General features: G+C 52.6%; 1 protein-coding gene across 1 annotated transcript in view; it reads left to right on the forward strand.

Annotated features, from left to right (window-relative positions):
* The window catches only part of SLC37A3 (solute carrier family 37 member 3), a 64,638-nt gene that overhangs the window by 25,656 nt on the left and 32,100 nt on the right, over positions 1 to 6,882 (forward strand). The gene's annotated exons all lie outside the window — the stretch shown is intronic.

Here is a 6,882-nt window from a genome sequence, read left to right on the forward strand (position 1 = left end):
CCACAGGACAGGGAGCCACAGGACAGGACCCACAGGACAGGGAGCCACAGGACAGGACCCACAGGACAGGACCCACAGGATAGGGAGCCACAGGACAGGACCCACAGGACAGGGCAGAGCTGCGGCCTGTGGCCCCCAAGCTGGCAGTCATCATGGCAGCAGGGTGCCCCACCTCCCCCCAAAGCAGGCAGTTAGCTGACCAGCGCTGACCCAGCAGTGCCAAAGGTTGGCACAGGGCAGCTGCCAGACCCAAGCCCCCGCTGTCCAGGGTGGGCTGGACTTCCTTCCGACGGGCCCTATGAATGGCCCCGGTGTTCTGCATTAGACTCTCATCTTCCGTGCAGGAGGCCCGGGTCTGTCTACTTCCAGACAGTAGACCTGGAGCCCAGCCCTGGCGCCCAAGGTGAGTTAGAGGGTCTTCAATGGCTGTTTTTTTCGGAAGTGGATTGCCAAGCCTTTCTTCTGAGGGGCTTCTGGGTGGCCGCTAAACTCCAGCCTCCTGGTTAGCCGACGAGCTTGTTCCCTGTCTGCACCATCCCTGCTCCTGGAGACCTGAGCCCAAGGAGCTCACTACCTCCCGAGGAAAAGCCACCATGCACTATAGCTGCACCGCAGGCGGGCTGCCCCACCCCGTGTCTCTGTGTCTGGGTAACCCTGTCAGGCAGGTGACACTACAGTGACTGTCTGTAAAATTTCTGTGTCACCTTTCTCATTGCAAACCAAAATATCCCCGCAATGAGTGACAACAATAAAGACATTTCTTACAGCTGCAGCAAGGCTACAGTGCCATGCTATTTGCGGTGGTGTATAACTGCAAGATCTACAGTTCCGCACCACCAGCCGCTCTTTGGGAGAAAGGTGGGACTTTCTATTCCTAGAAAGGGTGACAGGCTCGGCAATCCACAGAGGCAGTTCTACCCTGTTCTGTAGAGTGCTCTGAGTCAGCATCGACTCGGTGGCACCGGGGCTGGTTTTGGGAGTGGGTTACACGTTGTGCTCCAACGACCAGGTCAAGAGTTTGAACCCACCAGTAGGACCACAGGAGAAAGATGACGCTCGCTGCTCCTGGGAAGGTTTTTAGCTTGGGAAACCCACAGGGGCAGTCTACTCTGTTGGAAGAGACTTGGTGGCAGTGAGCTTTTTGGTTGTTGATTAGAAATGTGCTCGCATCAGAGCTGTCATTGTTACCCAATGAGGGACGCTTCCAGACCCGCGGCTTTATACTCAGGCTAGGAGTTAGTGCTGCTGTTTTTATAGAAACTGATTTCATCAAACTTTCTGGTTTGTTGTTGTTCGGTCCCTTTGAGTCGGCTCTGACCAATAGCAACCCCCCACACAGCATCATGAAACACCACTGGTCCTGCGCCATCCTCACAAGTGCTCCTGAGCCCATCGATGCGGCCACTGTGTCTGTCCATCCGTCTTGTTGAGGGCCTTCCTCTTCTTCGCTGCCCCTCCACTCTACCAAGCATGGTGTCCTTCTCTAGGGACTGGTATGGCGAGAGGCTACAACCCTGACGCACACCTTTCCTGATTGTAAACCAGGCAGTATGCCCTCGTGCCCCTCTCATCACTGCCTCTTGGTCCAGGTACAAGTTCTGCGTGAGCACAGTGAAGTGCTCTGGGTCCACACAGCTAGTGCCTTTGGTCAATGAGCAAGTGCACATCTTTCTGGCAGTCTCTGTTCTGAACCAAGATGCATCTGACATCAGCAATGATATCCCTTAATCCACATCCTCTTCTGAATCCCGCCTAACCCTCTGCAGCTCCCTGACCATGTGCTGCTGCAACTGTTGCTGGATGGTCTTCAGCAACATTTTACTTGTGTGCTACGTCAGTGATATTGTTCGACAGTTTGAGCATCCTGTTGGGTCACCTTTCTTTGGAATGGGTACAAATATGGATCTCTTCCAGTCAGTTGGCCAGGTAGCTGTCTGCCAAACTTCCTGGCAGAGACAACTGCGTGCTTCCAGTACAGCGTTTCAGTGGGTACTCCTTCAATTCCCAGAGCCTTGTTTTTGGCTGATGCATTCAGTCCAGCTTGAACTTCTTCCTTCAGCACCATTGGTTCTTGCTCATGCGCTACCTCCCAAAATGGCGGGCTTTTACTAGTTCTTTTTTGTACAGTTACTCTGTGTATTCTTTCCATTTCTATCACCAAATCCGTATTTTCCAACTACTGTTCCTTCTTCTTTGTTTCTAACTTTTGCATTCCAATCGCCACTAAGTATCAATGCACCTTGATTGCATAGTTGATCAATTTCTGACTGAAGTCGTTGGTAGGATTCTTCAATTTCTTCATCACTCGCTTTTGTAGTTGGTGGTAAGTGGTATTTGTGAATCGCAATGCTGTTTGAGCATGAAGTAATAATTAAAGGGAAAGGAGATAAAAAATCTAAAAAGCTTCCACTCAGCGAATATGGCAATTTACTGTGGAAAGGTTTTACAGTGCAATTTGGTTTTGTCTTCATATAATTTAAGGAACATTACATTCGAGCGATTTACAGCTCAATTTCTCCCTCCCGTATGCTCTGGTACAGGAGGGGGGGCATGGGGGCGATGACACCTTCAGTGTCTTCCTGTGATACTGTGTGATGGCCTTGCCATCGTTAAACATCTCATAAAAAGACATGAAACCTTACCACATGCGGTGGCTATACGTGATGTGCTGCAAATGGCTCCTGCCCTTTGACCTGCCCCTCCTTGATCCCCAGTTTTACTCTTTGATTTTTCTCTGCAATCTCAGGAAAGAGCAAGTCTGTAGCCCAGAACAAAGTAAGATGTACACATGCCCCCAGCTGTAGGTGAGGGGGAGGAGGAGGGATCCCACCCCCTCTCGTGGGTGCTCTGAACTCCGAAAGACGTTCAACAGGCAAACCCAGGCACATTGGTGGCCATCGAGTGGGTTCTCTCTCCCGGCCACTGCGGCTCTGCTCGGGGGGCGTCTGAACTCACAGATGGCCAAGTCCTGAGGCAGATGTGTGACAGGGCTGCAGGGCCAGCCACTTCCCCCACCTGGTTTCTCCTCAGCGACTGAAAGCCATTCCACTTCCGGTGTCTTCATCTTTGTCCGGGAGCTCAAGTCTTGTCCAAGCCACCCCTGCCCCCAGTCGGAAGCGGGGCTTCCACCGAAGCTCCCCTAACTCAGCCCACAGTGAGCGGCTGGTGCCGAGAAACCCTGGAGACGCCGCTGCTGCATCACCCACCCTCCAGCGGGCACTTTCCTGACTCACCTGCGGCTGACTTGTTGGCTGCCTCACCTTTGCCACCAGGTAACGTTCCTTGGCTCCGAGCTTCCCGTTTCAACTCCCGGGCGCCCCTTCTTCTCTGGCCTCACAGTGTGGTGGGAACTGTAGTTCTTCCCCAGGTGGCAGCCGGGCTGCTGGAGGAAGTGGAAGGAAAGTGCCAGCCCTCCCATCTGCCAGCACCCCCACCCCCAGCCCCGCCCGCTCCCCGCTGAGCCCAGAGCTGCCTGGGACACTAAATGCCAGATGAGCTGCTGGCCCCAGGCTCTGAGCCACAAGTGTCCCCTGGGCCCAGGATTGCACACAAACACCCCCTCGGGAAGGCATCCAGCAGTTACCTGAGCCACACCTGGCTCTTCTCCCCTCTCCTGCTGGGCTGGCCTTGGGGGTGGCCTGGAGGGAGTAACCATTTGCAGGAGGATCTTGAGGTCTCGGTCCTGAGGCGCTGAATTGTTTGGTGGGTTTGAACAACTCATTTGAGGGAGCCACTGAGAAAAGGGGTGATCCTGAGGAGAGGTGGAGTGTAGGCAAGGATTCCAGGGGAGGCAGTTCTCAGCCCAGGGACGCTGAGTTGAGTGTAGAGGCGAGAGCCCACCCACAGCATTTTCTCTAGCAGAGTCCAACGCTGGGGGCTCCTCGGCCCCTGTCACACACGCCGGGTTTTCTCCACCATGTGGCCATCACATGCAGGTGGCCAAGCAGCTCTCTGGAAAAACAAACCAGCCAGAACCGTCCAGGCTGATAAAATATTTAAATGGCACTGTGTGTTCCAGCTGCCCGGCACGCCCGAGTTTAGACAGAATGGAGCTCACGCAGAAAAGCTATTGAATGGTTTGGGTGAGCAGGACAGACGCCTGTCCGTCTGGATTGGGCGGTGATGCAGACTCTCTTCCCAATGGGGGGGGGATGGAGGGGTCCAAGAAGTGGAGCAGCCCTACAGAGAGGGCGCACGGGCTCCTGGACCCAGATCACCCTCTGTCATTGCTTCACAAGGTCCCCACGTGGGCACTGTACCTGGAGGTCCATGTCCACAGCAGTTTTCAGGCACCGGGGTTGTGGTAGTTACATCAGCTGGGGTCAATTTGAGACTATTACGGGTGAAGGGGTGGAGGCTAACCTGTCAATCAGGTTGCAGCTCATGACCTCATTTGGAGGTGCAAAAGAGATAAATAGCTCACTGCATGCAGGCCAGATACACACTTCCTGTGAGACATTCCTGTTGACAAGCCACATGGAGCTACGCTGATAGAAGCAGAGCCCTGGAGCTGGAGGAGCCATGTGGAGACCCACGCCAATGCTGAGATGCTTCCACCACCACTGCATCCACAAGACTCTCCACCCACTGGCCTGTGTTCTTCCTGCATTTGATGTCATTGCATGGCTGCGTGAATCTAAAGAGGAATTTATGGACTTGTATCGACATATGGGGTAATATTGGACTTATGGACTTGATCTGGACTGGACTGGGATGTTTTCTTTTTTTGTGTGTGGATGTTTTCTTAATGTACAATTGCTCTTTGATATAAAGCTCTTTCTTACACATATATGAGTCTCCCTAAATTTATTCCTCTAGTCCACCCAGCCTAACACAGGGTTGCTAACTGATAGGTCAGCAGTTCGAAACCACCAGTGGCTCCGAGGAAGAAAAGCGACCCTTTCTACTTCCAGAGAGCTCAACCTTGGAAACCACAGGGCAGTTCTACCCTGTGAGTTGCTGAGTTGGCATTGCCTCAATGGCAGTGAGTATGTGTGGGTGGGTGTTTGTAGGCAGAGCAAGAAAACAAAACAGTGCCCAGTGTTGGCACCTGGAGACCTGGGGCCATCTCTCCCCTACCAGGGAGTCAGAGAGAGACCCACCACGAAGCTACGTGCTGCAGGCAGGAAGTAAAACCAATGAGGTTAGACATCAAGTGTTTCCTTCCTTCTGGTAATGCTTGCCAGCCAAAGAAAAGCTGCCTCTGTCCCTGACCTAGAGGAACAGCTAGAAGCAGAGAGCGAAATGTGGAAGGCCCAGGTGCTTCTCAAGGCCACTCCCCACTCGTCTCCCCCGCCTCCCCCCCATGGTCACCCTAGGACAAGAGACTCTTCCGAGGAATTGAGAGGGTTAGCAGGGCAGAGGTGGGGGTGGGGTGGCACAGGTATGTATTTGGCTATGGACTGAAAGGTTGGTGGTTTGAAGCCACCTAAAGGCACTCAGAAGAAAGGCCTGGCGAAGGCTCTGAAAGGTCAGTCTTGAAAATTCAGCAGAGCTCAGTTCTCCTGTGCAGGCCCAGGCGGGGGTAGGGTGCGCCTGAAGTTCCTCCTCTGTGAGAGGAAATGCAGACACAAGGCCGGGGAAGTTGGCCAACATGAATGTGCAACCTGGACAAATCTTATTCTCACTGTCGTGTGTGAAGAGACAATATTGAGTCAGCATGGCCCTATGGGATAGTGAGCACAGAGCTACCCCTGTGAGGTCCCCGACAATTTTATTTATGTATCTACTTATCATCTATCTATTATATCTATCTATCTATCTATCTATCTATCTATCTATCTATCTATCTATCTATCTATCTATCTATTATCTATCTATCATCTATCTCTCTATCATCTATCTATCTATCTATCTAATCTATCATCTATCTATCATCTATCTATCTATCTATCTATCTATCTATCTATCTATCTATCTATCTATCTATCTTCTTTCGCGGGGCTCTTCACACGAGTAGAAAGCCCTGCCTTTCTCCTGTGGAGCTGCTGCTGGTGGTTCCCAATTGCTGACCTTAAGGATGGCAGCTTAATTTGTAACCACTGTGCCACCTGGGTGCTCTCGCTCTCAGTCCATTTATATCATGTTCAGAAACCAGGACTTGCCTCTGGGCAGTGCTGAGGTTTGCATGCACAAAGCAGAATGAGGAAGTGGTTACCACCGATCAGGGTAGCCGTGAGGTGAGGTGAGGTGAGGTGAGGTAGAAAGGGCACACCTCACCTCACAGCTGCCTTCTAGAGTGCCCACAGGTTACAAACAAACACACACCCCCCCCAACTCACTATCACTTAGGACAGAGTAGAACTGCACCCCTGGGTTTCTGAGACTGCAAATCTGTGTGGGAACAGAAAGCTTCGTCTTTCTGCTGTGGAGCAGCTGGTGGTTTCAAACTGCTGACCTTAGCATTTGCAGCCCGCCTGCATTGCGGCTTCTAATGTGTCATCAGTACTGTGTGTGCGCCACTATAGCAATGCAGATCAGTGTGCTTGGCCAACTATTCTTGCTCACTGGACATCACGCCGACCCACCGCCCCAGCTCAGTAATAACTTGGTGGTGGTTGACTGGAGGCTGGGGACTCCTCCTGGGAGGGGGCCCCTCGTGGCTGGGGACAGGGGTGAGGATCTCCTTGTTGCCAGGATCTAAGGATCACTCATGGGTCTGGGCAGCTTAGAGGAGTAACTCTGCGAACCTCCAGGCTGGGCTGAGCTGCCTCCCAACCCCCACCCCGCGGGCACTTTAGGAGCACTCTCTATGCCTGTAAAGGGCGTCACAGTGGATGAAAACAGGGAGCGAACAAAGCTTTTTAAAAACAGTGAGCTCCTGACCCATGGCCCTGCGGGGGACAACACCAGTGACACAGTGTGGGAATTGCACCTGATCTG

This window comes from Echinops telfairi, unplaced genomic scaffold (assembly GCF_000313985.2).
Source record: "Echinops telfairi isolate 266 unplaced genomic scaffold, ASM31398v2 ScPeMD7_23;HRSCAF=83, whole genome shotgun sequence".
Lineage (NCBI taxonomy): Eukaryota > Metazoa > Chordata > Mammalia > Afrosoricida > Tenrecidae > Echinops > Echinops telfairi.